The sequence below is a fragment of the Puma concolor genome, chromosome B3 (genome assembly GCF_028749965.1).
Source record: "Puma concolor isolate L17-30 chromosome B3, mPumCon1.1.hap2, whole genome shotgun sequence".
NCBI classification, from domain to species: Eukaryota; Metazoa; Chordata; class Mammalia; order Carnivora; family Felidae; genus Puma; species Puma concolor.
In genome coordinates this window covers 42,360,188-42,379,314 of record NC_141672.1, presented here as the reverse complement: position 1 = coordinate 42,379,314, position 19,127 = coordinate 42,360,188, and the positions used below count along the sequence as shown (strand labels likewise).

The window sequence follows — 19,127 nt, the reverse complement described above, 5'->3', positions numbered from 1 at the left end:
GGGGTCTTATTTTCGGTGATGCCGCCACTGCTGGGCACCCATGTGCACACCCAGGACTATCGGGTGGTACTTGTTGCTCCTGAGGCAGGCATTCACAGTGGGACTTTGTGACTTCTTATGCCCAGTCACTACCACCAAGCTCTATCTTTACTTTGTACTGAAATAGTCAAAGTAGGACCATTATTCCTGTGTGACCAAAGGACATACTCCTATGCCTTCTATATTATGCTCTTTATATAGTGAAATAGGATCCGTTGGTACTCCATTTCTTTCTTTTTTGCACTACCATTGTAGTTATCTAATTTTAAAGTGTGGGGGAACAAAAGTACGGCTGTCTTTTTCTAACTGCCATTGGGGAAAAGATTGATTTCAAACAGGGGCAGCACAGAGCATAGGATGTGATTACTAGTAGTTACCCCTTAAATATTTTTTTGAAGAAGTGCTAGAGTTACATATGTCAACCCACAAGTTGTTTTGTATTTTTTAGCACCTTTTTTTTAGTTTTAAGGGGGAAAAAACCCACCCTAGGCAGTGATACTGAAATCTTTTAAATTTGTGGCATGATAGGAAAATGTAATCACAGTGTCAACATTCTGTCATCTTCTATTCATCTTTCTTTATGGAAAAAAATAATTATAGTGGTTCTCACACGATTCCAAGGATCTAATGTTTCCTGTGACATGTTAGGTATTAAGATGTTTTATCTGACAATATCAGCTTATCAGGGAATTTAGAAATGACATTCTTGCCCATTAGTGGCCTTTGTGTCCCCCTTGCCCCCCCCCCCCAAGAGAAAACTAAGGGAAGGAGAAATTGCATTTTTACTATTGGTCAAATATGGTTTAGAGCATCACTTTACTTGATAATATCTGGAAATTCACTTAACTCAAACGGTTTTGTCTTCCCACATATTTCAAATAAATGCTAACAGGAAAATACCTCTGTAGAAGCAGAAGGGTTATTTTTAGATCGTGCTCCTATATTTGGGCTTCATTACTCAGATTTTTTTCCCCCAGGGCCAGGGTCATATTTATGTAGGCTGTGCTTGATGGCTTTTCCTTATTCTTGTCTTTACTCAAGAACCACCTGGAAGCCAGCACACTCAGTACACATGTTCTTTTGTAATCTGAATAAATCCTGTCTTCCTTGCCTACCTTTTCCCTGTGTCCTTCCCCTAAGTGTTGTAGATCAAACTGTTACTTTGTTTTAGATTTACCTCTAGTTTTAAGTAACTTATTTTTTCCTAGTTGCAAGTAGCAGTCCATTGGTAGAATGACTACCCTCCCCTTTTCTCCTCTGAATTCTAAAACACCTTAATTTTTTTTTATCAATTTTTTAATGTTATATTACATTTAGAAAATGTTAGAGATTCATGTGATAAGATTTTTTCTAATGAAGATTATATTATGAGGATTGTAGCTGTGATGAGCCAACAAGTATTGAAACTAAGAAACATTTAGTGGACTGGTTTAAAAGATTCCTCACAGGGTGTTTCTTTTCCTTTCCTTTCCCTTTTTTTTTTTTTTTTTTAACGTTTTATTTTTTGAGAGAGAGTGTGAGCCGGGGAAGGGCAGAGAGAGAGAGAGGGAGATACAAGATCTGAAGCAGGCTCCAGGCTGAGGCAGCACAGAGCCCAATATGGGCCTCTGCGTTGGGGCATAGGTAGCCATGGTGATTTTCCTGCCTATAAATAGTTCACTAGGTTGAAATGAATACCAAACAAGTTTCTCCCCCACCACCCATTTTAATAGCAGAATGTGTGAGACAATGGAACAGCATTGGAGTAAATTTAGTGCTGTCAGTTTATTGGTATAAACTGTAGTGGATTTTGACATTTAAGGCCCATTAACTCTCTTTCCCTTGCAAATGGAATTTCAGCTGAGATGTAGATAGGGCAACCCACATGACAAATCCATTATTTCTCTGTGAAACAGCAGGTATCAGGGTGGGCCTCCTACCATTTCCTTACAAATAAGTCCCCAACAGAGCCACAGTGGAATTAGACTTAGGTAGTAGTCAACTTGGGAGTCTGACTGGGGTAGTATACTGACTAGCGTAGCTGGAAGCTAACATTGCAGCTAAGCAAGCAGGGTGGTGATGGTGGTGACAGGGGGGTTGAGAGTACTTATTTTCAAAGAAGGGTCCCCTTGCCCAAGGAGGTAGTAGTGTTCCATGGGGTAACATGGAGCCTCTTCCTGGGGCTGAGTTTCTTTTTATCCAAGCAATATACACTTAAAAAAACAAAACAGATATTCAATTGACCAGAGACTTCTAAGTCATATTTAAGAAGCATTGTTCTGTGGCAGGTGGGACTCCTTCCATCATCCTGTTGACAGAATTAAAAGTTTTCTCTCTTGCACAGCTGTATACTTGCTGTCAACATGTCTTTTGCTGCTTATAATGATGTAGAGGTTAAGACAGATCAAATTCAAATGTTTCTAGCAGGTAGGTAATGCAACTGAGCATGGGAAGGAAAGCAGTCATTCATTTTGCATATTAAACACAGAAGAATCTTCATGTCCACTTGTCTCCCATTTTTCTTTGGACATGTGGCTTACTGTCTTCTATTTACCACTTTTGATAGAAATGCAAGCCTGAGAATTATTTTACCTTCCTCCTAATTCTTTTATGAGAAAACAAAATGCAAGCAGTAATGATGAAAAATGGCAGCTGGCCCCTCGTCTTGGTGTTGGAGAAAGAGTAGGGAGTCCTGGGACCATGGCAAACTGTGTGTCAAAGTGTCGTTGCTTGGGAACGAAAGTTCTGTGTTAATAGGATATCCAACTATTTGGCAATTAATAAAACTGTATTTTAAAGCGTTATTACTTTTTAAGGAGACTGTTTGGTCTAGTGGTTAAGAGTTTGGCTCTGGAACCAGACAGCCAGAGTTCAAATCTCAGTTCCACCATTTATCAGCTATGCGATTTTGGGCATTAGACCTAATCTTTAATTCTCAGAGCCTCACTGTAAAACAGTGCCAATAATAAAAGTCACATCATAAACTTGCAGTTAGGACTTGATGAAAAGAACTCAGTGTCTGGCATATAGTAAATGCTTAACAAACATTAGCTGCTACCGTGGGATTAGTCAACACTGAGTAGGTCTAAGAAAGTGTGTCTGTGGACCACCAACAGGCAACTTCTGTTGCATGTAGACTTTGGAGCCATCTGGCTTTGGATCTAGGTGCTGCCATTTGCCAGCCGAGTATTTTGGGGCAATTATATAACCCCTCTGAGCATCTGTCTCTGGTCAGTTGTAAGCGTGGCACAATGGGACCTATTTCGGGGTTTAGTGAGGATTCAGTGAGGTAAAACATGTGAAATGATTGGTTGCATTTGATGAGTGTACTGCTTATTGAGCACCTAGTAAAGTGTCCACCACCCTGAAGGTTACTACTATTTTATGCCTGCTTTATGGTGAGGAAACTGATTGCAAGTTAATTCTCTGGGGAAGTTGTCTGCTGGTTCTTCTCTGGCTTTGCTGCTGCTTTTGAAGGTTCACGCTTCAGCATACTTTTCAACACTGCTCTTCTATGGCCTGTTCAAGTCTGCTTATGAACGTCCATGCCATACCCGTCATCACACAGTGTTCACCAATGAGGGGACCTTGTTCTGCAGATCTGTGCCTCATCACATCTTAGTGAAGGCCAGTTGGTTGTCATCCCTCCAGAATATCCCATAACTACTCGTGCTTCGTAAATTTGGCTGTTTGCTGAGAGTCATGGTTTTATCAGAGCACCTCTGTCTTGGCCTTTCTTCCGAATGCTCTTGACTTCTTATATTTTGGGATCTAAAAATGGAACGTTGTTTTTTCAGATTCATAAATCCCTTAAAAAATTTGAAAGGGAAAGGGCATTAAGAGAGGAGATTGAGGGACCCTTGGGTGGCTCAGTTGGTTAAGCATCCGACTCTTGATTTCGGCTCAGGTTATGATCTCATGGTTTGTGGGTTTGAGCCCTGAGTCAGGCTCTGCACTGGCAGTGTGGAGCCTGCTTGGGATTCTCTCTCCTCCCTCTCTCTCTGCCTCTCCCCTGCTCTCGAGTGTTGTTCTCTTTCTTTCCCTCAAAGTAAATAAACAAATACTTAAAAAAAAAAAAGATTGATTTTTGTGGCTATTCAGCAATACATTCAAATTCTCTACAGTGAAACAGTCCTCCATTTACTTTGACGATGGCAAACCAAGCCATATGGTATATCTTTCCAGACTTTCAAGGAATATTACGTTTTGTCCAAACCAGCCAACTGCTTTGAAAGATTTCTGGTGGAACATGCACACAGCTGCTACTGAGAGATGGTGAGGAGACAGACCTCACTTCATTGAATGAATAGCCTAGTAGACTTGGGAAAATAGGCTTAATTATGCTTAATAACGGGAAATTCTCTTTCTTTAAAAAAAAAAATCCCATTTGAAATGGTCACTTTATGTCTTTGCAATGAGAACAGTCAGTCTTTTTTTTGGGGGGGGGGGGGAGTTGCGGTATATGCAGGGAGAGGGAGTAATTACTTCCTTAGCAGAAACTGTCTCTAACAAAGTGTTCTTTCTTAGGCTGCTAGACATTTGAGCTTCAGGTAATTTTCAGCAGATCAAAAGGAAGAAGTTGTGGCAAAACGAAGTAGCCAAAGCAATCCTTATACTCTGATTAGTTTTTTTTTTAATCTAGTGTTTATTAATACCTAAGCAGCTGAAGATGGAAATTTACTAGTATCATGATTTTGCTCATTACTCATCATACATGGTCCTTGCTGACCCCTTGATTTTACCTTGTGCCTCTTCAGGTGCATTAGTCACCTTTTTGTTTTTTGAGCAGGCCTAGCATTTCTTGCCCTGGAGCCTTTGTTATTCCCTCTGCCTGGGTCAGTCTTCAGATTTTTGCATGTTTGGCCTCTCACCATTGAAATGTCAGTTCCAGTGGCGTCTTCTGAGCTGTCATCCTCATGATTTTGCATCTCCTAAAGAATCACCACCCTTCAGAATCCTTGACTGCTGTCTCTATATATCCTGTTTTATCTACCTGGAATTAAAGTAGTTATGTTTGTGTCTGTCTCCTCTCACTAGAATATGACCTCCAAAAACACAGGGGCCTCATCTTTCCAGTTGATTAATGGGTTTCCAGCCCCTAGAACAGCTTCCAAAGATGGTTAATATATACTTGCTAAATGAATGAATAAATTCTTTTTCTTTCTTCCTTTCTTTAAAATGCTTATATATTTATTTATTTTGAGAGAGAGTGAGAGTGTGTCTGTGCGTGCAGGGAGCGGGCAGAGAGAGAGAGAGAGATCTCAAGCAGGCTCTGCATTGTCAGCACAGAGCCCTCTGCGGGGCTTGAACTCATGAACCATGAGATCATGGCCTGAACTGAAATCAAGAGTAAGATGCTTACCTGGCTGAGTCACCCAGGAGCCCCATGAATGAATTTATTTTTTATATAAGTGTTTTGGAAAACATCCCCAAACTTCTTTTGTTTGTTGTACTTAATATAGACCAGGGGCCAGCAGACTTTTTCCTACAAGGTACTACATAGTAAATGTTTTAGGTTTGAGGGACCCAAATATCTGTGACAACTACTCAGAAAGCAGCTACAGACAGTCTATAAACCTAGGTGTGGCTGTGATCCAATGAAACTTTATTTACAAAAACTGTTGGTGAGTGGTGCTTGGGTGGCTCAGTCAGTTAGACATCCGACTATTGGTTGCAGCTCAGGTTGTCATCTTGTGGTTCATGAGTTCAAGCCCTGCGTCTGGCTCTGTGCTGACAGTGTGGAGCTTGCTTGGGATTCTCTTTCTCTGCTCCTCCCCCATTCTCTCTCTCTCTCAAAATAAATAAACTTTAAAAAGAACAACAACCATCGGTGAGGAGTCGGGTGCTGTATTTGGCCTATAGGCTGTAGTTTGCCCATGTTTTGTGTAGAGTCCATCAGTTGTAACCTACATATTTTGGAATATATATGAAAAAGTGGGATTTGAAGAGTAGCTGCCTTAATTGGAGGTTCAGTTCATTTGGTTTACAACTAGGAGAATATGATGAACATCTGTTCTTGTTTCTCTAGGAGAGAACATATAGTGAAACTTATTTGTAGCATGATAGCAACATTCCAAAAGAGACCTCTCACAGGGGATGGAATACATATTCAACACTGTCGTAACAGAAAAAATGAGTACTGATCAACATGTCGGTGAAAATACCAGGAGAAATATTTATTTAGGAGAACTGAAAGTTGAAAAAGTTTATTTTGACCACCCCAGGCCAACGTAGGCTAATACAGATAGGGTTTAGTTTAGTCTAATGCAGCATCCTATTTAGGAAATAGAATGATCTGAAATTATGAAGTACTTTATGTACTTTTCTTCTGAAGGAAGAATACACTCCAGGATACCTATAGGCCACTGGGCATACTTTTGAAAACTGGAATTTATAAAATGTTTTGTAACAGGATTGACATAGGCCCCATTGTCTAGTGAGACACTACCACATGTCTGAACTTTCCTAATAGTCAAGAAAACTGTTAATCCTGGACCTTCTCCCTTCTTTCCACCCTACTCCCCAGAGCAGGAACCAGCTGGGTCAGTGGGAAGTCTCTGTAGCTCTTTCTGTTATTTGAAGGATTACAGATTCTTAGAGAATAGCGGCATAGTTTGCTTCTGGAATTGGGTTTCTACTTTTGTGACAGAAAGAGTTAAAGAAAATGCAATCAAAGTTGACTCGTTCTACTGAGTAGGAGAATTAGATTGTAAAAATCTTGTTAAAAGCTCAGTGTTTAAAATAGCATCATTAATAAACCAAAAACATTTGTATAGGTTTTTGTTTATTTACCTACCAATTGTTTTAAATTGTGGCAAAAAAACCCCCCCACATTTGTGTGGTATTTTGAGATTAATTTGCTAGGTCAGACTTCCCAGTTATTAAGAATCTATTTAGAATCACTCCTTGAGTCTTACTTAACTGCTTTGTCTTTAAATTAGTGTGTGAGCTTGAGGAAGTCAGTTTGTTTATTTATTTATTTATTTATTTATTTATTTATTTATTTATTTATTTAAAGTTTATTTATTTTGCGAGAGCGCCAGTAGGGTAGGGGCAGAGAGAGGGGCAATTCCAAGCAGACTCTATGCAGTTAGCACAGAGCCCAATGCAGGGCGTGGACTCCTAAAACTGTGAGATCATAACCTGAGCCGAAATCAAGAGTCAGACACTTAACTGACTGAAGCTCCCAGGAGCCCCTTGAAGAAGTCATTTAATCTCTCATAATCTTGGTATCTGTAAAATGGTCTCTCAGGTCTCTTTTCTAATTTTTAATGATTTTTAGTTGAGCACGTATGCTAGTTCCAGTTTTGATGGAAATGGGAAAATTAGTGAAACCCATATATCCTTCTGATGCTATTAGCATGCTTTTAGGGTGATGCATTCATAACTTGTTTCTCCTTCAAAACCAAATGGACTGGTTAGAATGATTTGTGAGAATGTAATTGACAGTCTTGAAGAGTAAGCTATTCTTTACGTGGCAATCTTCCCATTACTGGGTATGAAGGCAATTTAGAGAGAAATATTGGAGGCACAAATGATTCACGTTTTTAACGTAATGGCTCAGATCCTAGAAAGATGAGTGTCTTGGATGTCTTTCATCAAGTTTGTTTGTTTGTTTGTTTGTATATCTTTATGACCTTGTGAATGAGCGAAAGTTCACAGGAGTTCAGCAGCATCATTGTCCTCAGCTCAGTGGTTGTCATAGACCAATATGGAATCTGGAGCTTCTCAGGATGTCTCTACAGGGAGCAGGCAGCTGGCTTTTGTAGTCTTTGCCTTATGCTCCACTAAGATATAACAGTTCTCTAAAGGCCTATTCATATTTAATCTTTTCAAAAAATTTCTGAGGTCATCCTAATTAGAAGTGCCCTTTATGTCCTCTGAACACTTACATTACTTAATACCTCTTTTGTGGCATTTATATCTATTACTCTGTATTTTGCTGTGTTCATGAGTCTCTTCTCTGTTAGATTGTTAGCTCCTTAATGACTGGAACCAAGTGTGATGTTTCTGGTTTCCCACTCTGGAGATAACATCTTGGACACAGGTCTCTTTCCTCTGTGTTCTTATAGCATATCTACAAGTCAGCCTCTCCCTCTTATCTATTTGATTTCTGACAGGGACAGAGTATGGCGTGTTCAATTTTGTATTCCTTTTTTTTTTTTTTTTTATGTTTATTTTTGAGAGGGGAGGGGCAGAGAGAGAGGGAGATAGAGAATCCTAAGCATACCCTGAGCTGTCAGTGCAGAGCCCGATTTGGGGCTTGAACTCACAAATCGTGAGATTGTAACCTGACCTGAAACCAAGAGTCAGATACTTAACCGACTGAGCCACCCAGGTGCCCCCAATTTTGTATTCCTTAATCCTTTGTATATAATCCCTGACAAATAGCTGGTTAATTAATGTAGAGATGAGACGAGTGAGTAAAGCTGTAGCTGACCCAATAAAACACTGGAGTATCTTCATTTGTATGATTTTTGCCACTATAAACACCTAGAAGTATAATGGACTGCCCTCTAAAACATCACATATGTTGATGACAGATTATAATAACTATTTGAAACATAACTTAAATGCTGTTTCTTCCATCAGAGCCTTTCAACAAAAGAGCCTGAGACTATTCTTTGTTGGATAATTCTAGGATGGTCAGGCTGGCAATTCCGAATATTGGAAGAAGGGTGGCCTGAATTCAAGTCCCTGCTCTGCTACTTAGGAGTGGTTTGGCCTTGTGGAGGTCATTTTCGTGCTCAAAGATAGTTTCTCATCTGTAAAGTGGAAGTAAAAACAGTATCTGATTGCCTGTGACTCTCTTCCTCTCAGGGTTGTTGGGAAAATCAAATGGCACAGTGTATACACAAGTACTTAGAAAACTAAATTACGTTATGAAGGGAATACACTATTACATGTTATGAAATAGGGTGACACCCTATGGTTTTAACATTTACCTTTTTCTTGTGGTTATGTAAAATAAACAACCCAACCTATAATAAGGGTAGTTGGCCATTACCCAAATAGGGGCCTCAACTCCACCTGTTAAACCCAAGTCCTACAAAAAAGGATAGTAATGACTAGTTAGTTAAGCATAGTTTCCTTATTGCCATGCTAGTTCTTTTCCTAAATGTTAAAAGAGATGTAGCTAATGAATTTTATGCCTACAGCAGAACACTGAATTCTATTGACCACACCTTTGCCTGTTCCAGTTTCTCCACCCCCTTCTTTCTCACCTCCTTCAATTGGTTTGACACCTTCACCTGTGATATGTTCTTTTGCAGGCCTACTGGTGGAATTTTCAGACCCTTGATACTTTTCTTAAATTTGCCTAGTTGTGTGCTACCCCCCTTGTTAAATTCCTTTCTTGCTACAGTCTGTCTCTCGCAAACTCTACTGCTGGGGGCAAAGTTAGAGATGAATGACTAAAATTTTGGATTGTGGCCTGTCTTTGGGAAAGGGGGGTGGTGGTGGTTATTTCTGAATGCTTCCTGCTTAGCTGTGACGATGACTTCTATGTTCTAACTATGTCTTTTTCAACACCATACACCCCAAAACTTGTGTTACTTCCAAGCTTCAAAGAATAAGTCCCTCCAGGCTTGTTTAAGATTCCTGGAAAGTCAGCCTGGCAAAATTTGTTTCCAAAAATAGGATTCATTTGAGAAAAGAGGTGTTACATTATTCATATTGACTTGTGAGCAGCAAAGTCTTAAGAGCCTTCCCTAAAATGAGACACTTGTGTTTGGATTTATGGCTTGATTGTCAGCTTGATTATTAGGTTGAGTCTTAGAAAATGATGAAGTATCTTGAAAGACTCAGGTTTGTGGTTCGAGGAGGTGTAGTTGGTAAGAAGAGAATGGGCTTTGGAATGAGACAGGCAGGGTTTAAATCCCTGAGGACACTTCCTAGTTCTCTGGATATCCTTGGTAGCTTTCTTTATTATAAAATTGTGACATTTGCTTCCCAGAGTGATGATAAAAATTAGCTAAAATGATACATAATTTTATTTATTTTTGAAAGAGAACATGAGTGGGGGAGCGGCAGAGAGAGAGAGGGAGACACAGAATCTGAAGCAGGTTCCAGGCTCTGAGCGGTCAGCACAGAGCCCGACGAGGGGCTCAAACACATGAACCGTGAAATCTTGACATGAGCCGAAGTTGGATGCTTAATCGACTGAACGACCCAGGTGCCCTGCTAAAATGATGCATATTGATGTTCCACGTGGTCTCTGACACTTGGGAGGCACTCAATAAGTGATAGTTTTCACCCCAGTTAGTCAAGTGGAGCATGAATCAGGTTTTTGTTTTTGTTTTTGTTTTTGTTTTTGCATCAAGGGACAGAACCCACTTAACTTGGCTGGTGGGGGCAGTAGTTCATTGAAACATGCAGTGGGGAGTTCTGGGGATATTTGACTTGAGGCTTAGCTGGATCCAGTAGTTAAATGATGTCATTTAAAACCTCCTCATCTCCCCATCCCCCTTGTCCCATCTCTCAGTTCTGCTTTTGTCTTTGCTGGCTTCATTCTTGGGTTGTTTCCAACACATGGTGGAAAAGTCAATTATTGTAAATTGCAGGTGTTTATGGTCCTATCTCATGATTCTAGGATGTGTCTACAGCATTGACACACATAAAGATGTCCGGTTTTCTTTGTGTTGGGTGCCCATCTCTAGATCAGTTACTCTGTCCAGGGGTAGAGTGCCTTGATTGGCCAAGCCAATGCCATGTGCCCACCTCTGTTGATGAAGACGTATGATCACTTGGTTGATTACCCCTTTAGAATCACAGGGGGAAGGAGATGAGGTAGTTCCCATAGGTGTTCAAGTAGACATACAGGTTAGAAACGTGTCCATCTGAGGTAGCAATGGCAGGTCCCAAGACAGATACAGCATGCTCTCAAATTTTACTGTGTGTGTGTGTATGTGCGCATGATGCGAGTGTGCTTTAAGGGCTCCTTTGATGCGTTTTAGTTGTGTGTTTAAAGTTTTGGGGCTAAGGCCGATGGTAAACTGCATCTGGGGGTCTGGGAACTGCCTGAAATGATACATAGCATATTATATATATGTACAGAAAAATATTTTTTCCCTGGAGTTAATGTTATGCAACATGTTCTCTCCAATGAAGTTAATAGAAGCTCTTTATAAAATTCTGCAAAATCTTTGGCTCATCCTCTGCAACATGTTAGGAAAACTTTAGGAAAGTTCCTTTCACAACTGTTTTTGGAAGATCAGGCAGAGATTCATTCTCTGAGGGTTCCACCACTTACTATTTCTTCCAGTGGAAACTACCTTGAATGATGCTTATCAAAAAGGAAAATATTGGTTTTTGAGACTTGGCTAAAATTAGCTATATTTTGTAAGATCTGAACCAGTTAATTTTATGGGAGCTTTTGTGTTTGTAATTGATAGCTTACCAATTGTGGTACATGCTGGTATAAACAACCAGTAGAAGAAACTAGCTGTTGACATATTTCTCCTTTTTTCCCTGGCATAAGGAACTTCCACAGCGTACTACCATTTTTCTTCTCAATTCTAGAATTGTAGACAGGAGAGAGAATTCTGCTTGTTTGGAGCCAATTCAAACTCTGGAACCAAAAGGAAGAGCTTCCCTGCTTCCTCACATCAAAATCAAAATGGTGGTTTACCCAGCAGTAGGTGGGAGTGACAGGCTATTGTATTCCTTCCCATTTTTAGGGAGATGAATCAGGTGGCCTTGGTTCTAGGTTTGGGACTTATGTGCAGGCTTTTATATTAATCCTAGATTTCGAGTTTATTTCTTATAGCTTTCTTAAGTCACAAACTTCCTTCGTCAAAATTAATTGTTTCCTATATGGGGATTTGATGCTATGAGAATTAAATTGCTCAAATAAAGGCAATTTCATTATTCTAAAATGGATCCTCTGGTTCATATCATCAGATGTTGGGACTGGAAGGGATCCTTGAAGATTCTCACCTACCTCTGTGAGGATAAACTGAGTCTCCGACAAGCGCAATGATGTAACCAGGGTCCCAGGGCTACTTGAGGAGAAGAGCTGGAAGTGAGGTCTAGGGATCCCTTCACACTAGTATTTTTCCCCCAGCTATCCCACATTTTTCTCTGGAAAAATTTTAAAAAATTATCCCCAAAGCATTGTTTTCATTATCACATAGCTCAAATATGGAATCTGAGGGCAAGAACCAAATTGGTCTTTTTAATGATCATATGCCCAGTAGTAGCATTAATTAGCAACAGCAGCAGTAGTAGAAATAGTCATAATAATCTCATCTGTAAGAACTTACTCTGGCCAGACATTATTCTTTATACTTTACATATATTTACCTACCGAATGGGGCCAACAACCCCTTGAAGTGGGTACTATTATTATTTTCATTTTACAGATGAATAAACTGAGGTCCAGACATATAAAGCCTAGAAATGTGCATGGAAGGCACTTGGTAAATCTTTGCTCAGTACCCAGAATTTCCAAAGCACATTCATGGTCATTATATAGTGTGATGACATTTCAAGGGAGGGCATTTTTCTGAGGAAATAATGGCCCAGAGGGCTCTAAGAGACTGAGGTTAGGGGGACAGTTAGTAGTAGAGCTAGGACTTACTTTGATCCTGACCTTCTGACCCCGTTAGTGTCATCTGTGGATTTCTGCAAAAGCGCATCCTAAAGGTCAGTGGCTGGGAAACTCTGAGGCAGTGTCTGGTTTTATATTTACCCAGAGGTTGGCCATTTCCAGCATTCTTCTTTGCTTCGTGTAGATCCAAATTTCTATCTGGTATCAATTTCTTTCTGCCTGAAGGACTCCCTTTAAAGAGTGTTGGCCTTTGTTCTGGCACATGGTTAAATTACTTGGGATCAGCGAGACCCTTTTGAGGCTGCTTTTAAGCCCTTTCCAGAGCAGGCTGTGTCTAGGACCCTTTTGGAGGCTCTTCCTGATATTTTATGTAAACCAGCTCTTTCTACTCAGGCTGGTGGGAATGCCGCTTATTCCCAGCCCCATGTGAACCCTAGGTCCTCGTGCAGAGTAGTACTCAGCCGAGGATTGGAGGGGACCCCCTTTGCAGATTTCCAGAGTTGCTCACTGCCTCATTCTCCCCGAACTTTTATCTCTGGCTCCTCAGCTTAGCACGACCCCTGAGCTTGGCTTGGGTTTCCCCTTCCTGCCCTACTGCCTAGAGTAAGTTGGGGTGATAGTAAGGCTTATCTCACTTGGAATTTCCTTGTCTCAAAGATCATGGTCCTGCATTGTCTTTGCCCAGTAACTAGTACAGTTGTTTCATGTGTTTTGTCCACTTTTCTAGTTGTTTGTAGTGGGAGGGCAGTTCCTGTAGCGGCTAATCCTTCGAGGACGGAAGTGGATGCCAGTGTCTTGTTTGAGGTCCCAAACCTTAGCAGGCTACTCTGTGCCCCCTATTTGTTAAGAACAGATTTCACCCTCTGCTTCCTTTTACTTCCTCTCCCGAGCTATATTCAAAGGAACATGGAAGTTACTGGGAGGCTGCGTTATTTGAAGCAAGTAGAATCTGCTCTTGCCTGTTGAAGATGAGGTGAAGAATTGGCCACTCCTTCTACTTACTTCCTGTCTGTCTGCTCACAGAGCCAGAGTCTAGAACCTTGAGTTGGCTTAAGGAGCCAAGGGCTCATGTGCCTGTGAACTAGCTGTGCAAGGGCAAGGTCTACATCTGTTTCGGTCATCTTTGTATCCCAAAACCAAACAGAGTGGGCACACACTGGGTCCCTGAATGAATGAATGAATGAATGAATGAATGAATGAATAAAAATGTATAAATGATCACACAGAATTGTGAACTTGAGATTTGTGTGTAGATATGTGGGGTGAGGGGTGATTCCTGACTGTCTGTGAATTGTCCCTATGAGGAAAAACCAGTTTGACACCTGTATGCGTGTGCGTGCGTGCATGCATGCGTGTGTGCGCGTGTGTGTGTGTGTGTGTGTGTGTGTCTGAGGTTGATTACCTGTGGGCATCTCTGTCCCGGTTGCCTTTCCAGTCTGAGCAAGTACAGTTGTTAACCAGCGTGTTTTCCCACAAAGAGGCTGGCTTTTACCTTTTACGTGCTACTACCCAATGAGGTGGGTGGTGTTTATAAGAGGAGTAACCACGAAGGGGCCAGTTGCCAGGTTAGCTAGAACATCTGTCATAGCTCTGTTTTCTGCTGATGAATAGGAGGGAGACATTGTCCTGGTTGATTATTTTCATGGAATGGAAAGTGGTGCTTGTAAGGTAAATGATGATTTTAGGTTGGGGGGGGGGGAGAAATGTGGGACAGAAGGGAAAGGTGGTGGGTGGTATATATTTAGAAATCATGAATAAATAATAATTAAGCAGCTTTTTAATCATGTCTTCATGTAGATTGCATGTTCCCTTGAAATGCATAGCCTATCGTTTTTTGTCTTTATTTTGAGGTCTCTTTTAGTGTTAGTACCATCTCTTATTTTGACGTTAAGTTTCTTGTCCTTCTTTAAAAAATAGTTACCAGTGTTTGCCTTCCTCTTTTGTGATCAGCTGTTAGGCTTCCATCTGTGCCCTTTTGTAATTCAGACTTCCCATTATGGTATTTGCTTGCTTATTTAAGATTGGGTCAGGAGCCATGAATGTAAGAGGATACACTGTGCTGCTACTTCAGTAGCTTTAGAACTGGGCTTTAGAAAGCAGGACTTTAAAATTACTAAGCAAATTCATTCCTTCTGGGTCAAGCTTCCTAATAAACACCTAACAAAAAATTCCGTATGTGGTGTTCCTGGGGCTGCCACCTGGAGAGTGGATTTTCTGAAGATAAAGGTAGCAATAGTTACTTCTATAGCAAAGAGCACGGTGGATTTCAGCGGATTCTGAATTGTGCTATTTTGGTGCAAGCAGTTATGCGTTCTGTTGCTATGGTGATGAGATGGCACTGTATTGATATATACAGTATTGTCTTCAGTAAATGGTTTGGTAGCTGCCTCTCCTTTTCTTCCCCCCTATTCTAAATTCATTATAAGTTTAAAGGAAAAAAAAGTCACTGTTCGTATTGGTGTTTTACAGTTGAACAGATCGTTTTCATTTTGAGAACTAACAATCGCAGAGGTGGGTGTGGTAAAGTGGAAAAGTGCAGAAATTAAAGCCACGAAGGTCAGAGCATAGAGATTTGTTGACAGTGGACTGTGTTCTCAGGAGGAGACACTTAAGGATTCACAGCTTATCTCTTTTCTTCATTGAGGTAACAAATGGATGTAAAGCACAATAAAAGTGGCTGGCATGTTGAAGAGGGTTGATAAATGAAAGTCATTCATTTTATTTATTTATTTATTTATTTATTTTAAGTAAACTCTATCCCTAACATGAGGCTTGAACTCATGACACCGAGATCAAAAGTCTCATGCTCTACTGACTGAGCCAGCCAGGAGCCCCAAAAAGCCACTTAGTTTTTATAAGATCTAATTACTTTCTAAACATTTGGAAACAGCTTGATAATCAAGGGGAAAAAAAAGTAGTCTAAGCCTATGTTTAAAAAAAAAAAAAAATGAGAAGGGACCGAGATGCAAACAAGTTTCCTTCCTTTTCCAATGTCCATTTTATTCTCTAGAATAGGAGCTACTTGATGGGTTTTTGTAGCTATTATTTTATCACAGGCTAGATACTTTGTTTCCATGCTTAAGTATATTCCTTTTACATTTATGATATATCATGTTTATACTGTAACTTGGAAACTTAATATACTTTAGACCTCTTAACAATAGAAAAGGTGTCCCTTTCTTTTTAATGGCTGTGTGGTATTTCACCATACAGAGGTACCCTAAATCATTTAACCAGTCTTATATTGATAGCTTCCCATATTTAGCCACTTGATGACTTTTGATTGTTTAACAATATTTGCAGAATATGAAATCCAAATATTAACCTCAGTCCAGCTACTGTAGGCTTCGTAAATGAGTCAAAGTAGTAATTTACAACAGAGCATTTCTTGTTACCGCATTTAGAATAAATTTTGCAAGAGAAGCAAATGTCTAGTCTTCTTGAGTTATGCAATTAAGCAATTACTGTTCTCACCTAATTATATAGAAAATTACAGAGTTGGGTGGAGTGGGCACTGGCTAGTATCAGCTTCCTTCACACTTCCCCCTTGATGACTGTGGAATGGCCCTGTTTTTTGGCCTGAGTTTAAGTCACGAGTGTGGTAATCCATGTATAGTAATTAAAATTCAGTAAAGATCTTTCTTCACTATTTGTTTGGCTCATGCAGTTTCAGAATCATTTGTTAAGCTATGTGAATAACTTCCCAAGGATGTTTGTCACATGGAGAGAAATCACCAATGAGAAAACACTTTTTATTGTAGCTGCTGGTAGTTTCTATTTTGGTTGATTATTAGCTTTATGAAAAGAGATGATATACATTCACCAGTTCACTTATTCAACGCACGTGTTCTCCTGTCCTTGGCAAAGCCTGCTAGCTCTCACAACTTATCCTATCTGTCTCCTCAATTGCTTTTATTATGCATAGGTTAGGCAGTTTTGAAGCCCATATTAAAAAAAAAGGAAAACACTTTTTCTGACAGCACATGCCTCGACTTTGTGCTTCCTTAAGACTCTACCTTTGTATGACTTCTTAACTTTCAGGAATGGCATCATTATCCGGTTCTTCCAAGGTCATCTGGGATTTCTGGAAGTGACTTGGAACTCACTTGCCAAAGAGCCTATTAACTCAATAGGTATCAGATGGAGTTCCTTTAATCTTTGATATTTTCCCAAAGCTCGATAGGCATACCGCATTGACTGATGGTGGACCATTTGTTCAGACTTGGTCATCATTGTCCTATGGGCGCTGTGTACTGATTTTTTATTAACTTGCGAAGAGCTCAAAAAAATACATTTTACTTCCTCTTTGACAATGTATGCTTTCCAGTGTATGCTTCCAGTGCATTGCTTCCAAAGTAATGGTAACTGTGTTTCACTGGGACCGATACTAGTATACTGGAAATCATTTTGCAGTTCTGAGAATCATAGATTTCCTTTCCAGCTGTTTGCAATGAATATTTAGTGATATTTGAAGGAATTGGGTTTCAACTACATAAACTTTGGAAGATGTAGCCAGGAAATAATTAGTCTTAATCTCATAGGAATATTGTCAGCATTCAGACGTCAAGTTCATAAAATTCCTTGATAAAATCTTGGTCCAGGAAAGACCATCTCTTGCCTCTTATGAGTTCATATGATCGCCATGTTTTCATTTGCTTCTGTAAGCAGTGTGGTGACTTAATGATTGATAAAGAGGACCCCACCTTTATTTTTATTTACTTATTTATTTTTGAATATAATTTATTATTAAGCTGGTTTCCATACAACACCCAGTGCTCATCCCAACAAGTGCCCTCCTCAATGCTCATCACCCACTTTCCCTTCTCCCCCACCCCCCATCAACCCTCAGTTTGTTCTCAGTATCCAAGAGTCTCTAATGGTTTGCCTCCCCCCTCTCTGTAACTTTTTTTTCCCCTTCCCCTCCCCCATAGTCTTCTGTTAAGTTTTTCAAGATCCACATATGAGTGAAAACATATGGTGTCTGTCTTTCTCTGACTGACTTATTTCACTTAGCATAATACCCTCCAGTTCCATCCACATTGCTGCAAATGGCCAGATTTCATTCTTTCTCATTGCCAGGTAGTATTCCATTGTATATATAAACCACATCTTCTTTATCCATTCGTCAGTTGATGGACATTTAGGCTCTTTCCATAATTTGGCTGTTGTTGAAAGTGCTGCTATAAACATTGGGGTACATGTGCCCCTGTGCATCAGCACTCCTGTATTCCTTGGGTAAATTCCTAGCAGTGCCATTGCTGGGTCATAGGGTAGATCTATTTTTAATTTTTTGAGGAACCTCCACACTGTTTTCCAGAACGGCTGCACCAGTTTGCATTTCCACCAACAGTGCAAGAGGGTTCCCTTTCTTCACATCCTCGCCAACATATATAGTCTCCTGATTTGTTCATTTTAGAGAGAACCCCACCTTTAAAGATAGAAACTTAGGAGCATGTACTTGGGAGAAAATTGCTGGAATCCAGCTTTAAAGTTGTTGTAGTCAAACATTCAGTGCCCAAGTAAATGTGGATGATGCATACCTTTTTAAAATTACCTAAAATAGAGAAGAATTTTGAAAATTGTACTAAATTCATTTTTATAAAAATATAGTTTTGTTTTTTTTTTAATTTTTTTTTTCAACGTTTATTTATTTTTGGGACAGAGAGAGACAGAGCATGAACGGGGGAGGGGCAGAGAGAGAGGGAGACACAGAATCGGAAACAGGCTCCAGGCTCCGAGCCATCAGCCCAGAGCCTGACGCGGGGCTCGTGACCTGGCTGAAGTCGGACGCTTAACCGACTGCGCCACCCAGGCGCCCCTAAAAATATAGTTTTTAAATATGTTTGATTGCATCTTAAGACTGTACCACAAGCTGGGGCGCTTGGGTGGCTCAGTCGGTTAAGTGACCAACTTAGGCTCAGGTCGTGATCTTGCCGTTCATGAGTTCGAGCCTTGCATTGGTCTCTGTGCTGGCAGTACAGAGCCTGGAGTCTGCTTCAGATTCTGTGTCTCTCTCTGTCTCTGTCTCAAAAATGAGCAAATGTTAGGGTGTCCGACTTTGACTCAGGTCATGATCTCATGGTTTTTGGGTTCGAGCCCTGTGTCAGGCTCTGTGCTGACAGCCTGGAGCCTGCTTTGGATTCTGTGTCTCCCTCTCTCTCTGCCCCTCCCCCGGCTCACACTCGGTCTCTCAAAAATAAATAAACATTAAAAAATATATAAAAATTAAAAATCATTAAAAATGTTTTAAAAAGAGTGTACCACATACTAAGTTTTATTCCATGTATGAGCATCCTTAAGCCTCTTATCTTGGGCTGTATTTGTGATGCCCTTTGATTTCTGATCCACAATAGAAGTATAATTGAAACAGAGCCAAATAAAAAGAAAAAAATAATAGAATCTCCCAACTTTTCTTCTAACTGGCCCTGTGACTATTTGAAGGCTTCAGGGAACCAGAAATTCTCCACTAACTGCCTCTTGGGATATGAAGAATTTAAGACCAAACAAAACATTTTTCTAAAGTTTGTCACATTGTCATCCCTGGGGCTTTAACACGTAG

The 19,127-nt window shown here is 40.2% G+C and overlaps 1 protein-coding gene and 1 non-coding gene across 5 annotated transcripts in view; one reads left to right on the top strand and one right to left on the bottom strand.

Annotated features, from left to right (window-relative positions):
- DAAM1 (dishevelled associated activator of morphogenesis 1) overlaps nt 1-19,127 on the top strand; it is a 175,783-nt gene that overhangs the window by 36,498 nt on the left and 120,158 nt on the right. The window lies entirely within an intron of this gene.
- Nucleotides 15,326-15,398, bottom strand: TRNAK-UUU (transfer RNA lysine (anticodon UUU)). The gene has a single exon. It is a non-coding gene; the product is annotated as a tRNA-Lys (tRNA).